Consider the following 26,721-nt stretch of genomic DNA (forward strand, 5'->3'; position numbering starts at 1 on the left):
CTGCTTTAATTGGATAAAGTAAGTTCTGGTAAGATTTCTTCCTTTATCTTCAGTATCTCAAATGTTTTCATTTAAATAATCTTTAGGCCGGGCGCGGTGGCTCAAGCCTGTAATCCCAGCACTTTGGGAGGCCGAGACGGGCAGATCACGAGGTCGGGAGATCGAGACCATCCTGGCTAACATGGTGAAACCCCGTCTCTACTAAAAAATACAAAAAAAAAACTAGCCGGGCGAGGTGGCGGGCGCCTGTAGTCCCAGCTACTGGGGAGGCTGAGGCAGGAGAATGGCGTAAACCCGGGAGGCGGAGCTTGCAGTGAGCTGAGATCCGGCCACTGCACTCCAGCCTGGGCGGCAGAGCGAGACTCCGTCTCAAAAAAAAAAAAAAAAAAATCTTTATAAGAACTCTTGATGTCTGAGTGGATTCCCACACAGTCATCTACTATAAGACTTTCTGATTCTTTTTTCCCTTTGGTCATTATGAATAGCGCTTCTGTAAATAATTGCATGGTAGCTTTTATTTAGAAATAACATCAAAGTAGTTGTCAAAATATTTAGGAATGTGATTTTTGGATTGTAGGGTGAGACTTGTTTAGCTTTGGAAAAAACTGCCCAACTTGTAATAGGGGAGGAAAAAGAATTTTCTATGTTTTCGGAATTCTTAGATGGGACCCTCTGTAACAAATGACAGATTAAAATGAGGAAAACAGGAAAGTTTAAAAACATGTATACCTTATGGATACATGGAAGGTACTCAGGGAAAAATGAGTAAATCTCCAACAGGTGGCTTTCGATTCAAGCATAAATACTATCTTCAATGTAAAGAAAGAAGATTTGAGGTGCAGTAGTGGGGAGTTAACCACCAAAAGCATAGTAGACAAGGGTAAGGTTTGTTATACAGACTTAAGTCCATGCATTCTCCATTGATAAGACTCTTTAGTGATTTAGTTATCCTTCTCGTCTTGGTGCTGAGAGAGAGAGAGGTAGTTTTTAAATGGGGATTTCCTTTATAGATGTAAATTTTCCTTACACAAGGGTAACTTCTACTCTGTTTTCAGAACTTCCTTGGTCAGCATTTTTTTTTTTTTCAAAATAATCAGCTTGGAATAATTCTTAAGCCAAAGGGACACATTTTTGGGTGGCATATTCTGGTTTCCTACCATTATATTTTGGAGTGGCATATTTTGGTCTTATACACTGTTCCACCAGCAGTGAAAAGAGTTCTTGTTTTTCCTCCAGCCATTTGTCATTTTTGAAAGAGTTTAGCAGTTCTAACAGATATAGACCAGCTGTGGTATCTCATTGCGGTTTTCAGTTATCTACTATGTTGAGCATGTTTTTGTATGTTTACTTGCCATCTGTAGATCATCTTTGGTGAGGTGTCTGTTCAGATCTGTGTGCATTTTTCATTGGGCTGTTTAACTTATTGTTCAGTTTTAATAATTTTGTATATATTTTGAATACAAATTCTTTCTCAGATCTGTATTTTGCAAATATTTTCTTTCAATATGTGGCTTGTCTTTTTGTTCCCTTCACAAGGTATTTTCCAGAGTATAAACTTTAAACATTAATAAATCCACATTGTCATGTCTTCTGTGTATATCAACCTTTTGTGTCATTTATTGAAATTCATGACCAAACCCAAAGGCACATAGTTTTTCTTCTCTAGTTTCTTCTAGAAATTGTACAGTTTTGCATTTTTAGTGTAAGGATGATTTTGAGTGATTATTTGTGTAAGTTGTAAAGTTTTCATCTACATGCATATCATTTGCTATGATTTCCAATTCATTGTTCCCTCACTATTTTTGGGAAAGACACAGGATAGTGGGCTCTGTTAGAGTAGATAGACAGCTAGACATGAACAGGAGGGGGAGCTCCTGGAAAAGGGAAAGTCTGGGAAGGCTCACCTGGAGGGACCACCAAAAATTCACATATTAGTAGCATCTCTAATGCTGGAGTGGATGGGCACTTATCAATTGTGGGTAGGAGGGAGAAGAGGTACTTACGCAGAAAGAAAGACCCTAGAACTCCTCTTAAGATGCCCCAGTCATCATTCACTCTGCAGTAAAAATGTCACAATATTGCTAGCTACGTGCTGATAAGGACAAAGGGGACATTCTTAAAAGAAACCTGGCACCATAAATACAGATTAGGGCAGAGAAGGACATTCAAAAGAGATAGGTGCAGTAGGTACATATGTGACCGCTGTCAGCCTGCTTGGGATGGCGGGAAGAAGCCCGGTGCCAAACTGGATTCAGATCAATCACCACACATGTGTCTCAACCAACAGTGAGGAGGTCCCATAAGCCTAAGTGGGGACCTAAGGCAGTAGCAGGAAAACCAAAGAAAACAGGGGCAGACCTGAGACAGAGGCAGGACTGTGAAGTCCAAAATAAAATTCCCTGCACAGGACTCTTAGGCTGCTTTCCTGCACAATCAGCCTCCCTATTTTTCGACAATAAGCTCTTCACACTGTATTTTTGTCAATGAAGTTATCTGTCATCTTTGTACTGTCTCTTGGTGAAACTCTTTCTTCCAAGTTAGAAAAGAACTGGGACATCAGCTCTCCCCAGTAATAGCTCCGTTTCAGTTTGAATTTCCAGAACTGATTGCACTTAATAACTGGCGCTTTGACTTGAAGTGGTGCAGGAGGTGGCCAGTAGGGGGCGCCAGCCGTGACACCTGGAGCAAGAGGGCCCTGCATAGCCCCCATCTGCCTGCAGGTGTTGTGCTGCCACGACACCGCCAACAAGAGGGCCCGGCAGTGTCCTCCAGCTGCCAGCAGGGGGCGTACGATGAGTATACTGTGAGCAAGAGGATCCTGTAGTGTCCTTAGCTGCCACCAGGTGGCGCAAGGGCGCCACACCATGAGCAAGAGAAGCCTGCAGCGTCCTGGTTGGCAGCAGGGGGCGTGCTGCCACCACACTGTGAGCAAGAGGATCCCGTAGTGCCCCAGCGGCCAGAAGGGGGCGTGCCCCCACTACAAGGCAAGCAAGAGGGCCCGGCAGTGTCCCCAGCTGCCAGCCGGGGAGCCAGCCGCCACTTCACTTGGAGCAAGAGGGCCGGGCAGTGTCCCCAGCTGCCAGCATCGGGGGTGCTGCTACTACACTGTGACCCAGAGAGCCCTGCAATGTCCCCAACTGCTAGCAGGCAGCGTGCCGTCACTATACTGCAAGAGGGCCCTGCAGTGTCCCGGCGCCAGCAGGGGGCGCTGGCCACCACTGTAAGAAAGAGGGTCCTGCAGTTGCTCTAGTCGCCAGCAGGGGGCGCACTGGCACAGCACGGTGAGCAAGAGGGCCCTGTAGTGCGCGACTGCAAGCAGAGGGCACCCGAGGCTGGCTTTTCAGATTACTGATGTTCCACCGGTCTCTGCGCGGCTCCCCCGGCGCCGAGCGTCTTTGCGTCTGCACCGCGCCCCATCAAGCCCACGCGGCGTGCGTCTCTGCGCCTGCGCCAGGACTCCCCCCCCCCGACCACGCGCGGGCCTGCGACTCTGCGCCTGCGCCCCCCTTGGCCTGCGACTCTGCGCCTTCGCCATCCAGCGACTCTGCGCCTGCGCCGAGCCGGCCTGCGAAACGGTGCCTGCGCCTCCCGGGCCTGTGACTCTGCGCCTGCGCCGGCCTGCGCCGCGCCAGCCTGCGACTGTGCGCCTGCGCCGCTAAGGCCTGCGACTCTGCGCCTGCACCGGCCTGCGCCGCACCGGCCTGCGCCGCCCCGGCGCACGACTCTGCACCGGCGCCGCCCCGGCCTGCGACTCTGCGCCTGCGCCGGCCTGCGCGGCGCCGGCGCGCGACTGTGCGCCTGCGCCCCCCTGGCCTGCAACTCTGCGCCTGCGCCGGCCTGCGCCGCGGCGGCGCGCGAGTCTGGGCCTGCGACTTTGCGCCTGCGCCGCCCTGGCCTGCGACTCTGCGCCTGCGCTGGCCTGCGCCGCCGTGGCCTGCGACTCTGCGCCTGCGCCGCCCTGCGTCCCGCCGGCGCGCCACTCTGCGCCTGCGCCGCGGCAGCCTGCGACTCTGCGCCTGCGCCGCTACGGCCTGCGGCTCTGCGCCTGCGCCGAGCCGGCCTGCGACTGTGCGTTTGCACCGGCCTGCGCTGCCCTGGTCTGCGACTCTGCGCCTGTGCCGCCCTGGCCTGCGACACTGCGCCAGCGCCGGCGCTGTCTCTCTGTGAGGGCGGAGCTGCGTTCTCCTCAGCCCAGAGCCGGAGAGCATCGCAAGGGCGGAGCTGTGTTCTCGTCTGCACAGACCTCGGGGGTACCGTGAGGGCGGAGCAGCGTTCTACTCAGCCCAGACCCAGGCGTAGGGGGCACCGCCAGGGCGGAGTTGCGTTCTGCTTAGCACAGACCCGGGAGACGCCGCCAAGGCGGAGCAGCCTTCTCCTCAGCACGGAGGTTGGCGGCACCGCCTCGCTTTGGGAGAACTCGGGGCCGCATCCACTGTGAATAAAATCTCTTGTTGGTAGCCCTGAATAATGAGGTCAGAGACTAATTAGAATGGTTCAGTGTGGAAAGCGGGAAACCAAAATCACCTCTGAATCCTGCGCACCGAGGTTCTCTCCAACCAAGGGTTAGGGTTTTAGGGTTAGGGTTAGGGTGTTAGGGTTAGGGTCAGCGTAGGGTCAGGGTCAGGGTTAGGATTACGGGTTAGGGTTAGGGGTTAGGGTTTTAGGGTTGGGGGTTTGGTTAGGGGTTAGAGTTAGGGTTTTAGGGTTGGGGTTGGGTTAGGGGTTAGGGTTAGGGGTTAGGGTAGGGTTAGGGTAGGGTTAGGGTTTAGGGTCGGGGTAGGGTTAAGGGTTAGGGTTGGGGTTTAGGGTGGGGGTGGGGGCGGGGGCTAGGGGTAGGGGTAGGGGTGGGGTTAGGGTTAGGGGTTAGGGTTGGGTTAGGGGTTAGGGTTAGGTTTAGGGTTTAGGGTTAGGGTTAAGGGGTAGTGGTAGGGGTAGGGGTAGTGTTAGGGTTAGGGGTTAGAGTTAAGGGTTAGGGTAGGGTTAGGGTCAGGGTCGGGTTAGGGTTACGGGTTAGGGTGAGGGGCGAGGGCGAGGGCGAGGGCTCGGGCTAGGGTTAGGTTAAGGGTAGGGGTAGGGTTAAGGCTAGGGTTAGGGTTGGGTGAGGGTTAGGGCTGGGGCTGGGTTAGGGTTAGGGCTAGGGCTAGGGTTAGGGTTAGGGCTAGGGTTAGGGGTTAGGGTGAGGGCGTGGGCGAGTGCTAGGGCTAGGGTTAGGTTAAGGGTAGGGTTAGGGTTTAGGGTTAGCGCTTGGGCTAGGGCTAGGGTTAGGGTTTAGTGTTAGGGTTAGGGTTTTAGGGTTAGGGTTAGGTTTCGGGTTAGCGTGGGGGTTAGGGTTAGGGTTTAGGGTTAGGGTTAGGGCTAGGGCTAGGGTTTCAGTTAGGGTTAGGGCTAGGGCTAGGGCTAGGGTTAGTGTTTAGGGTTGGGGTTGCGGTTAGGGTTTGGGTTAGGGGTTCAGGTCACTGTCAGGGTTAGGGTAGAGTTAGTGTTAGGGTTGGGTTAGGGTTAGGGTTAGGTTAGGGTTGGGGTTCGGGTTTGGGTTAGGGGTTTAGGATTAGGGTTTTAGGGTTAGAGTTTTAGGGTTAGGGTTTTAGGGTTAGGGTTAGGGGTTAGGGTTAGGGTTTTGTTAGGGTTGGGGTTAGGTTAGGGTTGGGGTTGAGGTTAGGGTTTAGGGTTAGGGTTAATTTTAGGGTTTAGGGTTAGGGTTTAGGGTTAGGGTTAGGATTGTTAGGGTTAGGGTTAGGGTTAGGGTTGGATTAGGGTTAGGGTTAGGGATGGGTTAGGGTAGGGTTAGGGTTAGGGGTTAGGTTTGGGGTTGGGTTTGGGGTTAGGGTTAGGGTTTAGGGTTAGGCTTAGGTTAGGGTTAGGTTTAGGGTTAGGGTTAGGGTTTAGGGTTAGGGTTTACGGTTAGGGTTTTTGGGTTAGGGTTAGGTTAAGGTTAGGGTTAGCGATGTGGTTAGGGTTAGGGTTGGGTTAGGGTTAGTGTTAGGGCTAGGGCTAGGATTAGGGTTAGGGGTTAGGGTTGGGTTAGGGTTAGGGTTTGGTTCTATGTTAGGGTTGAGATTCAAGTTAGGGTTCGTGTTCTGTTTTGGGTTATGTTTAGGGTTCTGATTTGGGTTCGGGTTAGCGTTCGTGTTTGGTTTCAGGTTAGGGTTGCAGCCGTTCTGCTGCCTCAGCCTCCCAAGTAGCTGTCATTATAGGCACACACCGCCATGCGCATCTAATTTTTTTATTTTTAGTATTGACAGTGTTTCACCATGTTTCCCAGGTTTCTCTAGAACTTCTGACATCAAGTAATCCACCTGCCTCTGCCTCCCAATGTCATAGGATTACAGTCGTGAGCCACTGTGCTCAGCCTTCACTTTCTTCTCTGAGTCAGAGATCTCTAGCAAGATACCTTTTCACAACTTTTATTGCAACGGAAGTATTTCAGAACTTTGTCAGGTTAAACTGTTAAGGGTATGTCTGTTTTTCTATGATACACTCAATTTAGGAATGTATGACTCAGTAATGAAAGTTGATCTGGCATCACCCTTGGCATTTGAGTTCCTAGGTGGAGAAGGGTCTGTTTTCAGGCATGATAATGGCTTACAGGAATGCAGCACCCCAAGAGGACCCTAGCAATTGGGAGAATTATGTTTACATGACACTAATCCCCAAATAACCTTAAATTCTAAATAAAAGTTCCAAGGGTAATTTGTATAAGGGTCTTGTTTTTTGTTTTTTGTTTTGAGATGGAGTCTTACTCTGTCACCCAGGCTGAACGGTGGCATGATCTTGGCTCACTGCAACCTCCACCTCCCGAGTTCAAGTGATTCTCCTGCCTTACCCTCCAAAGTAGCTGAAATTACAGGTGCCTGCCACTATGCCAAGCTAATTTTTTGTATTTTTAGTAGAAATGGGGTTTCACCATGTTGGCCAGGCTGGTCTCGAACTCCTGACCTCGTGATTTGCCCGCCCCAGCCTCCCAAAGTGCTGGGATTACGGGCGTGAGCCACCGCACCCAGCCAGGGCCTCGTTTTTAAAGAAAATAAATTATATGACAGATTTGTTTCATATACATATATATATATATAAATATAAACTATACTCATGAACATTTTACTCAACGTTTAAAAATCTTTAAGACCTTTCAGTACATAAAGCTTACATAACAAAATCTAGCAAAAGTGTATAAAATCTAAACACATTTCTAAAAGAAAGGGTGAGGCTTTCAGGGTGGCTATGCTGTGTTGAACGTGGGCAGTGTTCTCTCTCTCGTGGTTTTGCTTATATGGCAGTTCCAGCTCACAAGAGCCCTCGGAGCCTGTCTGTTGGCCTGCATCCTGTGGCATTTGGCAAGTGAGATCTGTTTAATATAAGGTGTCCATAAAGCCAAGGTTATGATATCTAAAAATAATCAACAGTAATTCCCCAGAAATTTTGTCTTTTTTGACCAAGCCACTGGTGCAATGTGGAGTCACTGCATTATATGCAAAAAGAATAATGCCCTCACTCCAGAGTCTGAACCAGAACTGACCCTCAGTGGTGACTCCCCCTTTATTCTAGGAGGTGTTAACATTAGCTGTGGCAATGTAAAAACGGTGTTTCTGGAGGCAGTGGGGGCCGAGAATGGAAAATCCTCTGCAGCCGTCAACATAGAGAGTGAGACAATGCAGGTGTTGACTCACGGAACTGGACAAGAATCTACTACTCCTTCTCCAGTGAGAGTCTCTGTCATTTCATAGAAGGCTTAAACGCAGGGAGGGCGTGGGGATTCCGTGTAAACTTCAGTAAGGTGCATAAACAGAGGCCGTGATGTGTTTTTTCTCCCACCTTTTCCAGGGAGATCTGACCCCAGGGTTGCAGCGTGATGCTCACTAACAGAAGCTGACTCAATTGTGTTATGTCTCTGATCTTTTCCAAGGACATCTGGACCCAGGGTCGCAGTGTGATGCTCACTAACAGAAACTGATTCAATTGTGTTTCCAGGTTTTGGGGAATATCTTTAATTACTGCATGAATGTTTGTAAACTGTTGGGGCTAAATACGAAAGTTGCTCTTCAGGTGCCGTCTCCACCGAGCCACTGTGTACATTTTCTTTCTCTCTCTTGCAGCTCTTGTCTTCCTACAAACTGAACGAAAATGAAAAGGAAGTCATTTCTGCATGTGTCACAGAGGCATCCTTTGGTTCCAAAGGGAGCTGAGTTGGATTCCACAAGCGTATGGTCCTTGTAGCATGTGAATAGGATTCAGTCACGGACGAGAAGAAAGGGTTCGGGGGAGACTGTCATCGCCCTGTCCAGGCTAACACTCCAGCTGCCCAGGTGACAGGCTGGCCTGTGTTTGTGTTGTGTAAGTGTGTACAGCTGCTAATGTAGGGTCCAGAAACATCTTACAGAGTAAGCCTATCGCTACATGTAGTTTTATGTGGGTATAAATGCATTTCAGTTCTTAACATGAACATTTGTACAGTGCTTCCAAGTGAGGGTTTGACTGCCTCACATCTGGAATCCTTCAAGTTTATCCTTCTTGGAGTCAGTGTCGTGAACGTTTTCCCCTAGGTCAAGAGTCTGCTGTCAACATGATGTTCTCTAATTACACGGCTTCATACAACTCCGAGCTTTGTGGACATATATTTTTGTATTTAAGGTGTTCCTTCTTTTACTTCTGTTTATAGTTCATCCTTGACACTGCTCTTTTCCCACTGTCTTTATCTCAGGTCCTTTCCAAGCTTTCATCCTGGCTGACTTCTTTTAAGTAATGGAAGGAGAGGACGTGGGGTCAGTCAGCCTGACTTCCGATCCCTTCTCCACCCACTGTGGGGAAAAGAAAGAGATCAGCCTGTTACTGTGTCTATATAGAAAGAAGTAGACATAAGAGGCTCCATTTTGTTCTGTATTTGAGATGCTGTTAATCTGTGACCCTACCCCCAACCTTGTCCTTGCAAGAGACATGTGCTGTGGTGACTCAAGATTTAATGGATTTTGGGCGTGCAGGATGTGTCTTTGTTAAACAAGCGCCTGAAGGCAGCTTGCTGGTTAAAAGTCATCACCATTCTCTTAATTTCAACTACCCAGGGACACCTACACGGCCAAAGATTGCAGGGACCTCTGCCTAGAAAAGCTAGATATTGTCCAAGGTTTATCCCCATGTGATAGGATGAAACAATGCTGCTAAAAGGTTTATGGAGATGTTTGCATGTGTATCTCAAGGCACAGCATTTTCCTTTAAACTTATTCATGTCACAGAGATCCTTGTTCTTATGTCTTACTGCTGATTTCCTCCCTAAAAACGATCCTATTGTCCTGCCACTCCCTTATCTTTAAGATGGTAAAGATAATTATCTATAAATACTAAGGGAACTCAGAGACCGGTGCCGGCGTGGGTCCTCTGTAAGCTGAGCGCCGGTCCCCTGGGCCCCGCTTTTCTTTCTCTATATTTTGTCTCTGTGTCTTATTTCTTTTCTCAAGTCTCTTGTTCCACCTAACAAGAAACACCCACAGGTGTGGAGGGGCAGGCCACCCCTTCAACCCATTACTTGACAAATTAAAGCTGTGTTTAGGCTTCATTTATGTCATCCTGGATTTCTCAAGAGTTACAATTTTTTGATACATTAATTACAATTATAGGATCGTTTAAAGATCAAACAAGACAATGTATATTGATGTGTTTTGTAATATTTGTTGTTGTTTGTTTGTTTGAAACTGAGTCTCACTCTGTCACCCAGGCTGGGGTTCAGTGGCGTGAGTGAACCTTGGCTCACTGCAACCTCCGCCTCCTGGGTTCAAGCGATTTTCCCGTCTCAACCTCCCGAGTAGCTGGGACTACAGGTGCCTGCCACCACACTTGGCTAATTTTTGTATTTTTAGTAGAGATGGGGTTTCACCATATTGACCAGGCTGGTCTTGAACTCCTGACCTTGTGATTCACCCAACTCGGCCTCCCAAAGTGCTGGAATTATAGATGTGAGCCACCGCGCCTGGACTGTAATCTTTAAAGCTCAATAGAAATGTAAGATCTTGCTATTATTATGCGATGATAAAATCTTTCATTCTTTGCTTTTTCCTTGGTTGCTGGCCTAGAAATTGAATCAATTCTGTTCTCTCTTTTTTTAAAAAAATAATCTTGAACGTGTGAAATTGCTGATATTTTAATATGTTGCTGATGTTTGATCTATTTGAATGGTAGCTTCCTATGGTTTCTTCTAGTAGTTAAAACTATCAGGCCAGGCATGGTGGCTCATGCCTATAGTGCCAGCACTTTGGGAGGCCAAGGTGGGCAGATCACCTGAGGTCAGGAATTTGAGACCAGCCTGACCAACATGGTGAAATCCTGTGTCTACTTAAAATACAAAAATTGGCAGGAGAACCACTTGAACCCGGGAGAGAAAGGTTGCAGTGAGCTGAGATTGCATCACTGTACTCCAGTCTGGGCAACAGAGTGAGACTCTGACAAAAAACGAAAACAAAAACAGAAAGAAAAAACTATATCAAAGTGATATATTTGTATAGTGAAACCTCAGACAGTGCCACTAAGTGAATGATGATATAATACTCTTATTTCTTATTTTGCTATGACGTTAGTTTCTCAACAATCACTCCACCTGCCGGTTTGGTCTTTTTTCCCATTGGGATTGGTTTCCCTTAAATGTCTGGTGATTCTTCATTGTTCACATTTAATAGTGACACAGGAAGAAGAAGAAAGGAGTCTGTTATCATTAGTAAAAGGCTCGTCTAGAGGGTTTTTTTTCCGGGAGTTGATAGGGTTTCCACATGTTAGTAAGTGATGTCTTTGGTCTAGATGGTTTCCTTTCTCTGGAGAAAAACTTCTCCTCTCCTCTCTGGAAGGCAGGTACTTGCTGTTGGTTGTTGGTGTTCTACTCACTGGTTACCTGAGGGGTGGGGTGCAGGCATCGGTGAGGGAGGATAACAAGGGTTGACTGTTAATGTACAGATGTTAATCAACCTTCCTGTTTTCTGACGCCTGCCTCACTTCTCCGCCCCTCACCCCCAGGAAGGTCCACAGATGATGCTCCTTCTCAAGGCTGCGAGGCCATCAAATCACTTTTTTGTCTCTGCTGCTCTCTCTACGTGATGGATAACCATCATGGTTTCTTGGGAGGGCAAGGAAACAACTGGGTCAGTATTTGGTCTACCATCTTTAAGTTGGAAGCTTCTTCTTCCAACTGAAGCTAGAATAACAAAGCTTGAGAAAGCGTTTTTAAAATATCTAGTATCTCAACTTTTGGGGACAATTTGAATATCTTAAGGCACTAAGTAACTGAGTTTTCTGAAAAGGGTGATGGGGGAACCATTAATTAATTAATTAATTAATCTCTGCTTTAAATATATTGCACCAGGTTTGTGTATTATAATTCACACTCAAAAAGTACAGATTTAATTTTGATATATTTTCTTTGAAGAAATAGCTTAACTACTCTTCAGTGCTGCATTTACGATGTGGCCAAATCTTTGAGATAAAATTATTTCTCTCTATGTAAATGAAGATGTTGTACTTTGAAAAATCATTCCTTTCGGCATTTTTAGATCTTTCTCAGTTTTCTTGAACCTTTTGTGCAAGAGCAATGACCTTATATTTCCACAATATTCCTATTAAACACTTAGCTGTGGGCCTGAAAGAAATGTGCAGTTCTGTTAGAAAAAAGGTGGGGAAGGTAGTATCACTATTCCTCTTTCATGGATGGGCAAACAGGTTCAGGAATTTTCCAGAACTGAGGTTTTCTATCTTATAATTGGGTGTTCTTTGTCTCACAACGTGCACTTCGTCCTTCTGTATGGATTTCTTTGCTGAGGCTGACTGTGAATTTTGGCTCTCACATGCTAAGTACACATTAATTTCTTATCCTTTATTCCCACATAGTGTACGAGTGATTTTGAGAGGGTCCTGGATGGCATGGTCCTCAGGTGCTTGGCAAAATGGGTCTGCTCTCTCCTAGGTAAGCCTGGCTCTAGGCCCTTTTCCATTTCCTGGCCTTCCCCAGCAGTCCCTGGTGCCCTCTGCTAACCAAAACTCCACAGTGAAGCACCACCCGAATGGTGACCTGTTAAAGGTTCCCAGTTTGGGACATGTTATTCCTCTTCTGTAAAAACTGCATCACTTTCAGATAGACTCTCAGGCAAAGGCACAGAAAATTATAATTAGATTAATGATCTTTCAGAGGTTTCCTGTCGCTGAGGTCATCTGAGCCAGTAGTTTTCAAAATGAGTTGCGGGCTTCATATCCTCAAATGTTGCATTTAAATTCTAGTTAAAAATAGTTTCACCACTGTATTTTTCCATTCTAAGACAGATTTTTTTCCATGCTTTACTTACTCTGGAGTTAGCCTGCATCTTACAATTGATCCACTGCGTTTCATGTGATGAGATCTCTTCTGTTCTTCTAAAAAATTATCAATAGTTTTGTGATGGATATTGATTTAATAGCATCTCAGAATGTAAAACATCCAGGTTACAATCGTTAACTCTTCTACAATATTTACATGCAAGAAGGCAATATTTCTTTCTTTTTATAAGCCAAATTATATCTAGCAGAAACTCCCATGTGTCGAGATGTGGAAGATTCCAATTCACGGAAGTTTCTCATCATATTCTGTGCCAGACACTGGAGGCTGGGATGGTGGCACTTCATGCTCCTCACCTTCCTGTCTCACTACTTTTCCTGTGACTGCTGACTGCTGGCCCTTTACTCTGAAGGGGGTGAGAGGACCACTGCCCTGGCCCTGGGGAGGGGATGTTCCTCACAGCACAAGAAGTGCTTGGAAGGCAGCCGTCACATGCCGGAACCTTGGCCACACCAACCACATCTGGGGAACTGCACATAACTAGGGCCTAGCCCATTAGGAATGCTACTGTTCTGGGAACATCTCCCCGGCATCCTCATTTTGTTTTCCCATTGGCTAGTCCAGCTTAACTTAACCCTTAGATGATTCTAGATTTCCCTAGAAAATACCTAGGTGAGAGTTATCCAGGCAAATTCTCTTTTCCTCCTTTAAACCCCTAAAGGCTATATTTTGTGTGTGTGTGTGTTTGTGTGTGTGTGTGTGTGTGTGTGTGTATGTGTATGTGTTACAGAAAGACCTAATCTGCAAAAGCACAGCTTGGCCTTCAGAAAATAGATGGGAAAAGGGCTGCTTTATTATTTCCTGGTGCCTCCAAAGCACACACAAAGAGGATATAAGTTAGTACTTTCTCTAATAATTCCATCTGTAACATTGAGCATTTAAATACCTTGCCCATACAAGTGCATCATAAAAGGTAGCATTAATGAAACAATTAAATGTCTCAACCTGTCTTCTTGTAAGCCATGAAATAAATTTCTCCCATTATCTCTATGTATATGTTTACCATTTGTGCAAATATACCACTGAATAGAGATTGTAGACAATTTTTATTTTGATGACAGTCCACTCATGTAAAATTACACACAAAAATAGTACTGTAACCCAGGTGCATTGCCAGATCCAAGTAAATGTGAGCCAAGGCCCATTTGTTCATGCATGTGTTTTTATGATTTTGTCTGTTCCTTTTCTGACTTACATATTTATAATACAGAATGTGAGAAGAGGTAGCTCTTTGTAGTTATTTAGCTTTAAGACATAGAAAACTCTTCTAGAATCTTTAAAAAGTAATTGCAAGAATTTTTTGAAAGCTTCTTGAAATTACAAGTCAAGATTTTTAAAAAATTATTATTCTTTGAAACTACTTTTCTGTATACATCAAGATTTATCAATAGCATATAAAATAAATCAATAGCAACAAAATAAAATGGGAAAGGATGGTAATGGCCATCTCATATTGCTTATTTCTTTTTTTTTTTTTTTTTTTTTTTTTGAGACAGAGCCTCGCTCTGTTGCCCAGGCTGGAGTGCAGTGGCCCCATCTCTGCTCATGGCAAGCTCCACCTCCCGGGTTCACACCATTCTCCTACCTCAGCCTCCCAAGTAGCTGGGACTACAGGCGCCTGCCACCTCGTTCGGCTAGTTTTTTTGTATTTTTTTAGTAGAGACGGGGTTTCACCGTGTTAGCCAGGATGGTCTCGAACTCCTGACCTCATGATCCGCCCGTCTCGGCCTCCCAAAGTGCTGGGATTACAGGCTTGAGCCACCATGCCTGGCCTTGCTTATTTCTTTTATAATAACTAAGTCATATAAATTGAGCTCACAAAAATATTTATATTAATAAAATTATAATTTACCATTGGTAATGTTTGAGTTTTTCTTGTACATTTTTATGTAGCAAGAAAAACAGTTTTTACTGTTAAAAATGGTTTTTAAAAAATCAGAGCAAGCCTAAGCCCCTTCATTTTATAAATACAATAACCTGAGGCTCATCAGTGCTGGTGACTCACACAGGCACACACTCAGCATTGCTGGATGTCAGCTCAGGATCCAGAATGCATTTGAACAATTCGTGCTAAATTAATAAATGTACTTTAAAATAGGCCCATATTAATCCAAAAATAACTAAACCTGTGGAATTTGTAAAATAAGATGTTTATGAATGAGGACATGGCATTTCGCCTTAGTTCTGATTCCCCCCTTTCTGAAAGCAGAATCTACAGTCTATTTTCCCATTGCTAGATTTCAGAGGAGAGCCTGGTGTCACTTACAGCACACATTGCAGATGCCTCAGCATTTCGGATGAAGACGGTAAAGACCTTCTTTGTTTCAAAAAAACCTTTGTTTTCCAGGGGAGAAAACACAGGTTGGATCTAAACTCAATCCTCCTATTGAAATATTTTAATGACACTGAAAGAGGTTGTTGCATTTGGCAGGTGCAGGTGGAGCTGTGCGGTCCTGCACTGAAGCCCTGCAGTCCTGGCTTCTCAGTGGAGCTAGAGGAGAATTATATTAATGTGTTTGCACTACTTGCTCAATTGTAAAGCATAACAAATATATTTAAGGCATGTTTTTTAAATGAGAATAAAATAGTTTAACAATGTTTACATACCTATTTTAGTTATTACATTCTCTAATCTATTTTTATCCTCACACCATGAAAGCGCTCCACCATCTCCATTTCAGAAAGTAGACAGTAACTGAACAACACTATCTTCTTTTAAAAAACATTTATTTCATTATGAAAGTTTATGGTTTATGTAATTAATACCTTTTTGTGGTCTGCATTCAATGGGTGTGGGCATCTGCACACTGTCGTGGGTCCACTATTGTGAAATCGGACACAGTGGTCTCACTGTCCTAAACAACCAAGGCTCTCTGCCCATCCATCCTTTCCTCTCCCCAACCCCTGTCAACCACTGATTATTTTGCTATCTATGTAATCTTCCCTTTTCCAAAATGTCACATAATGCCCACAGCAATGAATGCGAGTTTCTGTTGCTCCATATCCTCACCAGCATTTGGTGTTTTTGGTCTTGTGGATTTTGGCCATTCTAATAGGTATGTAGTGGTATCTTACTGTTGTCTTAATTGGCAATTCCTAATAACACATTATACAGAGCATCTTTTCATATGCTTAATTTCCATCTGCATATCTGTTCAGCTTTTGCCTATTTTTAATTGGGTTGTTTGTTTTCTTATTGAGTTTTAAGAGTTCTTTGCATATTTCAGATATGAATCCTTAGATATATTTTGCAAATATTTTCTCACAGTCTCTGGTTTGTCTTTTTATTCTCTTAACAGTATCTTTCAAAAAACCAACAGTTTTTTTATGTTACAGTTCAACTTCCCAATATTTTTCTTCGTGGATAATGCTTTTCGTATTGTATCTAAAAGAATCACCAAATCCGAGGTTATCTAGAGTTTTTCCTTATGTTGTCTTCTAGGAGTTTGAAAATTTTGCATTTCATATATTGATCTGATATCTACTTTGCATTAACTTTTGTAAAAGGTGTAAGGTCTGTTTATAAATTCATTTTTTTTTTTTTTTTGCACATGGATATCCATTTGTTCCAGCACCATTTGTTAAAAAGACTCTCCTCTCTCCATTGAATTGCCTTTGCTCCTTTGTCAGAGATCAGCTGGCTGTATTTCAGTCTGTTTCTGGGCTCTCTGTTTTGTTTCACCGATATATGCGTATATGTCTTCTGTTTTGCCTTTAGTTTAAAAAAATGTAATTGCTACCTCAATTTGCTTATGAATTCTCATTTGTAAACAGAAAAGCATAAATTAATGCCTGAGTATATTTTAGGGTAGATGTTGCCTTGAATACAGTGAGCAGAATGAGTTATAATTTTAAAGTGAATATAAAAATTTGACCATAGTGGTAACAGATTTGCGAACTAGTGATATCAATGACAGAGTCCATTGCAATATTGCTTCATCCTTTCGCTCAGCTCTGCTTCACACCAGGTAACTACCAATTCCTTTTGTGATTCGTTCAAGGATTTCTGTGGGGTGGAAAGTAGAAATATGATATCAGTGGAGGGAGAGAAGGCAGTTTCCCAGACTGGGAGCAGTCAGATCTCCAGTGGGTCCCAACACTGCTCTGTGGCAATATCTAGAGGGTGATGGAAACAGAGACAGGGTGCAAATGAGGTGGGTGCTGGCCCTAGGGTTCCCAGTGTTTCCTGGTTCCCATGGTCTATAAGACGTCTGAAATGAGACCTTCCGGGCTTTGGGGGGCCCCTGTGGAATTGGAAAATGAGGAAGTGAGCAGTGACAATCTAGACTGATTATTAGAGGTACGTCTCTCATTTTTCAGCAACCAAGGAGCCTTTGATTAGTAGTGACATTGTGGCACCCCAACAATGGTGGAGTGGAATGTCCTGCCACTCTGGAGGGGTGATGGCTCAGGGTCAAGACTGAACTAACTAGAAAAAAAAATGCACTCCAGGAATATCAAGTCCAAAACGAAGCTCTTCAAACCATCTGGGAAGAGAAAACAGCATGACAAGGAAAGGTATATTTGTCAGACCCCAGAAATCAATATAAACATCCATGATAACCCCACCTATTTTTTAAATATATGATTTGGATGAAAGAAGAGAAAGAGACTGTTGCTGAGTCCCTGCTGCAGTCCCAACACAGCTGGAGATGCCCTGTTCCCCTGCTCCCCTGCTCCCCCGCTCTCCTGCTCTCCTGCTCTCCTGCTCTCCTGCTCTCCTGCTCTCCTGCTCTCCTGCCCTCTTGCTCTTCCGCTCTCCTGCTCTCCTGCTCTCTTTATTTTGTTGATGCTCATGAGGACCCTGATGTCTGAGGAAGAAGGTTCCCGTCCAGCTCTGCCCCTGGTGTGTCACGTACCGGCCTTGTCAACGCACACGAGAACCTGACAGGGTGAGTGTTATAACCCCAATCATAGAAAAGGAAACGTCTCTAAAGTCTTTAGCATCTTGCCCGAATTCGGACACCTAGCAGAGGCCTGAGTTTAGATGCAGCCCCGTCTTGCTCTTTGACAGCCTCAGCACCACATGCTCTGGGTGACCCACGCAGTGAGTCACTGACAACCCTCGTGGTTGGCTCATGGCACAGCGTGGAACGAAATGGCCCACTGACCTTTCCAGACACTTGGACAATTCGTGATATAGTTTATGCGGTCACTCCCAGTGAGTTCTATTGTTCAGTTTAATAGAATACCTAATTCTGTGTTTATTATGAATAAAGGGAGATTTCTTGTGTTTTTTAAGAATATGAAGCATATCTATTTTGTATACAAGTTGGAAGTTCCAGTACTATAGGAAGCATAAGTGCAGGTTATAATGATGGGTCTTTTATAAGACTGAATTCACATCAAACTGAATCAGTAACTCCGGCTGTATGAACAGGGTGAGACACTAAACATTTAATGAAAAGAATTCCTTTCTTAGGTCACAGCAAGGACTAAATATGTCTAATTATCATGCCCGCTAAGAAGATGTATTGTAATATTTGCAGTTAATCACTCATTCAGTTCCAAGAGTATTTATTAATTGTCTGCTCTGGGCATAACAACAATTGGAAGCAGTATGTTCACATGAAAAAAAACTTACCTGAGGCTCTAAGTCACAACTTTCCATGACCAGCACACATTTCTGATTTGAAATACATATCTAAAGCTTCAAATGCATAAATAGATATCCCAATCTAGAACTAATAGTTGCTTAGAATTAATTGTTTAAATTATCCTGGGAATCAGAAAGATATGTCTACATGAAACAATAAAGGTTATATTAGAATTAATAAACTTTAGAAGACCATTTTAATCTTAATATATAAGCATACTACCTAGGCACACTGTTTAAATACATCTGCAACCTACTATTTTTAGATTTAGGTAAATCATTAATCCTTAAATTTGGAAGATTCCAGTGTTAGAGCTCTAGACTATGAAACTTGGATGTTTTTCTAAAATTTTTGAGTCTTTATCCAGAAATACATATTTTCCTGGCACTGAGAACTGCAAGAAATTTCACTTGGAGTCTCCAAATAGTCAGCCATGTGTGATGTCAACATCGGTGTAATAAATACTATCACAAACATCCTGTGACTTTTATTTTTTTTTTATACTTTAAGTTCTGTGATACATGAGCAGAACGTGCAGGTTTGTTACACAGGTATACACGTGCCATGGTGGTTTACTGCACCTGTCAACCCGTCATCTATGTTAGGTATTTCTCCAAATGCCGTCCTTCTCCTGGGCCCCGACCCTGCAACAGGCCCCTGTGTTTGATGTTCCCCTCCCTGTGTCCATGTGTTCTCATTGTTCAACTCCCACTTATGAGTGAGAACATGCGATGTTTGCTTTTCTGTTCCTGTGTTAGTTTGCCAAGAATGATGGTTTCCAGCTTCATCATGTCCCTGCAAAGGACATGAACTCATCCTTTTTTATGACTGCGTAGTATTCCATGATGTATATGTGCCGCATTTTCTTTATTCAGTCTATCATTGATGGGCATTTGGGTTGGTTCCCAGTCTTTGCTATTGTGAATAGTGCTGCAGTAAACATACGTGTGCATGTGTCTTTATAGTAGAATGATTTATAATCCTTTGGGTGTATACCCAGTAATGAGATTGCTGGATCAAATGGTATTTCTGGTTCTAGATCCTTGAGGAATTGCCACACTGTCTTCCACAATGGTTGAACTAATTTACACTCTCACCGACAGTATAAAAGCGTTCCTATTTCTCCACATCCTCTCCAGCATCTGTTGTTTCCTGACTTTTTAATGATCGCCATTCTAACTAGCATGAGTTGGTATCTCATTGTGGTTTTGATTTGCATTTCTCTAATGACCAGTAATGATGAGCTTTTGTTCATATGTTTGTTGGCCACATAAATGTCTTCTTTTGAGAAGTGTCTGTTCATATCCTTCATCCACTTCTTGATGGTTTTTTCTTCTCCTTGTAAATTTGTTTAAGTTCCTTGTAGATTCTGGATATTAGCCCTTTGTCCGATGGATAGATTGCAAACATTTTCTCCCATTCTGTAGGTTGCCTGTTCACTCTGATGAGAGTTTCTTTTGCTGTGCAGAAGCTCTTTAGTTTAACTAGATCCCATTTGTAAATTCTGGCTTTTGTTGTCGTTGCTTTTGGCATTTTTGTCATGAAATCTTTGCCCATGCCTATGTCCTGAATGATATTGCCTAGATTTTCTTCTAGGGTTTTTATGGTTTTACGTCTTATGTTTAAGTCTTTAATCCATCTTGAGTTAATTTTTGTATAAGGTGTAAGGAAGGGGTCTAGTTTCAGTTTTCTGCATATGGCTAGCCAGTTTTCCCAACACCATTTATTAAATAGGAAATCCTTTCCCCATTGCTTGTTTTTGTCTGGGTAGTCAGACATCCTAAACTTTTAAATTTAAGAATTTACATTTTTTTAAAGTAACTGACAACTGACAATGATTTAAAAATCCATAACTTAAAAAAATAATAATTCCTCCTAAGTTTTCAACCAAGAGAAGTGAAAATCTGTTGATACAAAGGCCTGAATATAAGTATTCATAACAACTTTCTTCTTAATAGCCAAATATTTTTAAAATAGCCTATCACTGAAGAATAGATAAGCAGTAATATATCCCTACAATGGTTACTGCCCAACATAAGAATGACATACACACTGGAAACCACATGGACATATCTCAAAGGCATTAGAACACATGAAAGAAACTAGGTATAAGAGAATATTCTATATGATTCCATTTATATCAAATACTTCTTTTTTGAGATAACATCTCACTCTATCACCAAGGCTGGAGTGCAGTGATGTGATCACAGATCACCGCAGCCTTGACCTCCCAGGCTCAGGTGATTCTTCAGCCTCCTGAGCATCTGGGACCAAAGGGGTTGGGACCAAAGGGGTGTGCCACCACACCTGGCTAATTTGTGTGTGTGTGTATTTTTTTTTTTTTTAGAGATGGGATTTTGCCATGTTGCCTAGGCTGGTCTCAAGTTCCTGGGCTCAAGTGATCCCCACTTCTCAATCTAGTGCTAGGATTACAGACTTGAGTCATTGCACGTGGCCTGTATCATATTCTAAGACAGACAAAACTAGAGTGAAAGAAAGCAACTGCCGGGAGCTGTGGGTGTGGGGCAGGGGTCCCTGACTACAGCAGCATGCAAGGGAATTTTAGGGGTAATGAAATGTATTTTAATGGTAGTGTTGTGTACATGACAATATGTATATTTGTCAAAATGCATTGATTTGTACACTTAAGATTACTAAATTTTATTATATGTAAATTAAACTCAATTAGATAATAAAAAATAAACTTTTGATCCTGAAAAAATACCTACATACATACAAACTACCTCTGAAACAAACTCCTTTTTCAGAATTTCTAATTTAAATATTCAGAAATATGAATGATGATGATGAATTTTAACAAAGCTTACATAATTCAATTCTGTTTTGGATCATGTCTGAGAGGCATATTAGCTGCTGGACTTATTTGGACTTCCTTACCTCCTTTGCATATGAAAAAATAAGAGGTTGAGACAGAAACAAGATATGTAATTTATGTACAATGAAACTTTCTACTGCCCAGGAAATGAGGCTTTCTATTGTCCAATGAATTGTGCCTGGCAGCACAATTCACTGCTTCACAATTGATCGTTCTTTTTACCCTCAGAGCATCCTTGAAATGATTGACTCAACCATGAAAGAAACACTGTAAATATTCTCAGATGCAAACTCACAGTACCAGCGTCACAGAACACCTGCAGGTGCAAGTAACTAAAAATCCAGCTCAATTTGACTTTAAATACAAGGGAATTTATTGACTCAGGTGCATAGTTCAGAAGCAGGCCAGGCTTCAGGGTGAATCTGAGTACAGAAGCTCATGGATGCTACCAGGACTCAGTCTCTTCCCAATTTTGTGCTCTGCCTTCAGTGAAGCCAGAATAATTCTGCGTGAGGCAAAATCTCCAGGAACAATTTCTGAGGCTGCATTCTTCACCAAAGAGGGAGCATGAACAAGCAAACGCTTGTTCCTAACAACCTACCACAACTTGTATTTGACTCTAATTGGAAAAACTCAGACCCTTGCCCATCCCCAAGTCCATTAGGGGGACCAAGGGAGTGCTGTGTGGCACCTGGCATGAGCCTCAGTTATGCACCCACTTTGGAACCAATAACTGTGACACAGGGTGAGACAGTGCTGGTTAAGTCAACCAGGACCCACCCCATGTTTCAAACCACGTGACTGAATAATTCAGGGCTCTGTTAGGAAGGAGAAAGGGGGATGCTTCTTAAATAGCACCCAACACTCAACTACAATTTAATTTGACAGGAACCCGGAGGCCCTGCCATAGAAATCTCTCACAGTTGCTTGGAATGAGAGCACTCAATACAAAAATCTTATGGCAGCAACCCTATGGCCTCAAGGGCGCCACGCATTTGGTGTGGAGGGTGGGGCAAGGAGGGTGGCGAAGGGCTCAGGGTCTTCTGAAGATGAAGCCAAAGAACAGATGGCACTGACTTAGCAGAGTGGAAAATGTTTAACCCCAAGAGATGCCTACAGAGGCAGCTAAGCCACACCACAGACTCCTAGAAGGGCTTGTGTTAGGGTTCCCAAGTATCTAGGTAAGCTGAGGAGATGGTGAGGCAGACACAGAGGGTCGGTTCAAAGCACATTGGGAAGACTGTGATCCCAAGACCCCTCAGTCCACACTGGCAGTCAAATGCTCCTCCCTGACATCGGGAAAAGAAACAATTTATTTTCTTCAGATATTGCAACAGAACTTTTCTAAGCTCCAGGATACTGGATAATGCTGCTTATGCAAAACAGTATTTAGTGAAAGCCAATTTACTGAGCAGGGAGATCTGCAGACTCTTTCTCCCTCTTGGCTCCCAGAATGCTGGGGTCAGCTTGCAGTCTTAGGAGATTGGCGACCTCTTTTTGGAGAGGATCTGCAGATACCAACATTTTCAGGGTTTCCTCAGGTCCAGGAGTGCCAGGCTCCTGTGGACTCTTCCTTTGGGGAAGCAAAAGAAGACTCCATCTGTACACACAGAATGCGTTAATTATATTTTCTTGTTTTCTGTTTTCTTGACGCTCTAGCATCTGGTGTTTACTGGGAAAAGATTGCCTTTCCCAGGGCCAGCCAATTAAACTACCAATTCAGAACCCATACTCCTAACCACCTACTTTATCTGGCTCTGATACTGTAGGAGACAATACCGCCCTTCCTTCATCACCACAGGGTGAGGTACTAGACAACTAGAAATGGCCCCTATGCCCCAGAGCCTGCTGAAGCTATTAACGCTGGACAGCCTAAGCCTGCCTGCCCTGCCTGCCCTTGCTGTCCCACAGAGACCACAGCAGAGGATCCTGCCCATGCCTTTCCCTCTCCTGCCTCTGCCTGGGGCGTCCCTGTGCCTCCTATTTCTAGGGATCTGTGAGTATGAATGGGACAGTCACTTCCATGTCTGCAGGTCTTAACATCCCTGATTAAAACAAATTCTGAGTACATTTGAAAACATAAGGCTTCCAACGGAATTTTTAAAACCCTTATATGGAGAATTTTAAACATATATGTAAATAAACATGAATATAACAAACCCCTGTATATCAATAACCCTTCAGAGCAACAAGAAATACATGGGCAATTCTGTTCTGTCTATATTCCCAAATAAAATTCATACATTGTGATTAGTTGATGTGTTTTTAAGTCTATATAATTTATACATTTCCCTTGTATCTCCTGTATATCATTTTCTTGTAATTTGTTGAAGAAGCTGCATTGATTTTCCTGATTCATCTTCAGAGTTTAAAATAGAATTTCACAAAAAGAAAAAAATAAAAGCAGACGGAAAGAATAAAAATGTCAGAAAAGAAATCAATGGGATTTAAATGGTACAGCTGCTTTGGAAAACAATCTGGCAGTTCCTCAAAAAGTAAGACATAGAATTACTCTTTGATCCATCAATTCTATTCAAATCTTCATACTGAAGAGAATTAAAAACATATGTCCACACAAAAACTTGTAGAGCAGCATTATCCATAATAGCCAAAAAGTAGAAACAACCCAAACATCCACCAACTGATGAGCGAATAAATAACATGAAGTATTTCCACAAAATGGAATATTACTCAGCCTCAAAAAGGAATGATTGCCAGAGGTTGGAGGAGGAAAAAATGGAAAATGCAGTTTCTTTCTTGGGTGCTGAAAATATGTTAGAATTAAATAGTGGTGAAGTCTGTGCTACTTCCAGAAAGTGCTAAATTGAACACTTTACATGAGTAAAATGTAGTATGTGAATTATATCTCAACTTAAAAATCAAGAACATTTTCCAGAAATAAAGTTTATGATTTTCAGATTTAAAAGATCTATTGAGGTCCCCTCGAAATGAATTTCAAAGTTCTTCTACACTAAACACATTATTGTGAAATTTGATAACGTCAGCGATAAAGATCTGAAAAGCTTCCAGAGAGGTGAAAGAAAAAGATCACCTGCAAAGAATCAAGAACGAAAATAGCACTGAAGTGTTTCACTGAAATTCTAGATATAATAAGAAAATGAATTTTGTCCTTCACATTCTGAGAGAAATATATATATTTTAAACCCAACTGAACCGTCAACCCAGTGTGAGAATAGTGCACAGGCATTTTGGGACATGCACAGCATCAAAGTTTTACCTTAGGTCAGGAAGCTACAGTAAAGTGGCAACCTAAGAAATGGGAGAAAGGAATTCCAGGAACAGGTGATCCATGCAGGAGAGAGGAGCAGCATTGCCGAGAGCCAGGGGTGAAGCAATTCAAGCTGGAGACACTGAGACAAACAGGAGCGCCTGGCATTCTCTGAGAGGCAGTGCAGTGGTTCTGCACTGTGTGCAGAACTAAATGTGGCATTTACCTCTTATTGGGTACAATGTGCCTTCCCAGGCCTGCCAGCAGAGATTCTAAATCCTAATGCAAATGATATGGCAACACTTGTGATTATAGACATGAGTGTTTGAATTACAGATCCAGGTCCAAACCCAAATCCTCTCAGCAATTAACTGTATGCTGTCATTTAATTACTTAATCTCTCCAGCATGCCACTTCCTCAGACCAATTCGTATGGGAATATAAATTCATAGGAGTGTTATAAAGGGTAGTTTGTACAATGAGCTCGTGACTATGAAATGCTTAGCTTGGCATCCAAAAAGTCCTCAATAAGTGGTGCAACAATACCTTTTTATTACAGGAAACACACCCAATTTAGAAAACAGCGTTCATGGGGGATTAAGAGAAGTAACTACAGTCGGGTGAGCAGAGGGAGCCAGCGTGGGGAGGGCCTTTCGTAGGTGAGGCATCCACCACATTTGAAAGTGGGATACAGGGCCAGAGCTGAACATCAACCGGACGGGCAGGAATGAAGTAAACAGCTCATACCTATTCCTTCATGGGTCAGTTCCTTTCATTTTCACTTTTGACTCTGATGCAAAATTAAAACTCTTCTCTGCTTAAATGTCACTATTCTTAATAAAGTAAATAAGTAGGATCCAAAAGCTTCAATTGCGTAAAATACATGCTCTTGTTATTGCAAGGCAAATGGGAAATATTTTGCAGTTGGTCATCGCCATCACAATAACAGGAATTCTAAAACTTACACTGTTTACAACTGAACCACACCCTCAAATAATAAAAAAATGGTCCCTCCCTAACCTCTCTCCCCAGCAAGAGAAGGTCTTTGGCCGCCCCAACCTGAGCAGGAGAGCAGGAGGAGAGTGGGAGCCCACAGTTGCAGTGGCAAGAAGCCTGAGGGCTGATGGCTTTGACCAAATAATAGGGAATTGGGTTGACTTGTTTGAATCATTTTCCAAAAACTGATTTATAAAACAGATCAGACTCATTGAAGGAGCTGGGGAATGGTAGCCCACCCCTCAGTCTCCAGCCTCCCCAAACTGTGTGTTTCTCCAGAGTAACCTTGAGTCTCTCCCAGCATGGATTAAAACCCTTGGCTCTTCCAGATCTAAAATCTGAGGCTCTACAATTTAAGTCATAGTTAGGCACTTCCATACCTGTGATGGTAACATGCTTACATACTCAGTCTATCATTGTTTAATATTGAATGAAAGACACACATTTTGTTTACTTCTTATGCAGCAGGTTGGCTGTGTTCACCTGTGTTGTCTCAGGGTGAGCTCTTTTTTTTTTTTTTTTTTTTTTTTGAGATGGAGTCTCGCCTGTGGCCCAGGCTGGAGTGCAGTGGCACAATCTCCGCTCACTGCAAGCTCCACCTCCCGGGTTCATACCATTCTCCCACCTCAGCCTCCCGAGTAGCTGGGACTACAGGCGTCCGCCACCACGTCTGGCTAATTTTTTGTATTTTTAGTAGAGACGGGGTTTCACCGTTCACAGGATGGTCTCAATCTCCTGACCTCGTCATCCGCCCGCCTGGGCCTCCCAAAGTGCTGGGATTACAGGCATGAGCCACCATGACTGGCCGGGTCAGCTCTTTATTTCCAAGAATCCTGTCCCATTTCCTGGAGCCTATTGACTGGGGAAAAGATGTGTCAAAAGTTAAAAATATGTTGGGCAAAGCCTTAGAAACACAGCTTTTCTGACAAAAACAAGCAATGGGGATAAGACTCCCTATTCAATTAATGGTCCTGGGATAACGGGCTAGCCATGTGCTGAAGATTGAGGCTGGACCCCTTTCTTACACCATACACAAAAATTAACTCAGGATGGATTGAAGACTTAAGTGTAAAACCCAAAAATATAAAAACCCTGGAAGACAACCTAGGCAATACCATCCTGGACATAAGAACAGGCAAAGATTTCGTTACAAAGACACCAAAAGCAATCGCAAGGAAAGCAAAAATTGACAAGTGGGATCTAATTAAACTAAAGAGCTTCTGTACAGCAAAAGAAACTACCAACAAAGTAAACAGGCAACTTACAGAATAGGAGAAAATATTTACAAACTATGCATCTGACAAAGGTCCAATACAGCATGTATAAGGAACTTAAATTTATAAGAGAAAAACTACCCCATTAAAAAGTGGGCCAAGGACATGAAGAGGAATTTCTCAAAAGAAGACAAAAATGTGGGCCAGGCGTGGTGGATCAAGAGGCTGGGCCCCCACCAGCTCTAAGGTACACAATCTCAAAGTAATCCCAGCACTTTGGGAGGCCAAGGTGGGAGGATCAAGAGGACAGGAGATCGAGACCATCCTGGCTAACACGGTGAAACCCCGTCTCTACTAAAAATATCAAAAATTAGCTGGGTGTGGTGGCAGGCACCTGTAGTCCCAGGTACTTGGGAGGCTGAGGCAGGAGAATGGCATGAACCTGGGAGATAGAGCTTGTAGGGAGGCAACATCCTGCCTCAGCTTTCCAAGTAACTGGGACTACAGGTGTC

The 26,721-nt window shown here is 43.5% G+C and overlaps 1 long non-coding RNA gene across 1 annotated transcript; it reads left to right on the forward strand.

Moving 5' to 3' along the window:
* Positions 1-4,065: 4,065 nt before the first annotated feature.
* LOC139359167 (uncharacterized) lies at positions 4,066-26,632 on the forward strand. The gene is made up of 3 exons (XR_011615011.1): positions 4,066-4,472; positions 8,091-17,229; positions 20,999-26,632. It is a non-coding gene; the product is annotated as an uncharacterized lncRNA (long non-coding RNA).
* Positions 26,633-26,721: the final 89 nt, after the last annotated feature.

Source organism: Macaca nemestrina, chromosome 16, assembly GCF_043159975.1.
Source record: "Macaca nemestrina isolate mMacNem1 chromosome 16, mMacNem.hap1, whole genome shotgun sequence".
Taxonomy (NCBI): Eukaryota; Metazoa; Chordata; class Mammalia; order Primates; family Cercopithecidae; genus Macaca; species Macaca nemestrina.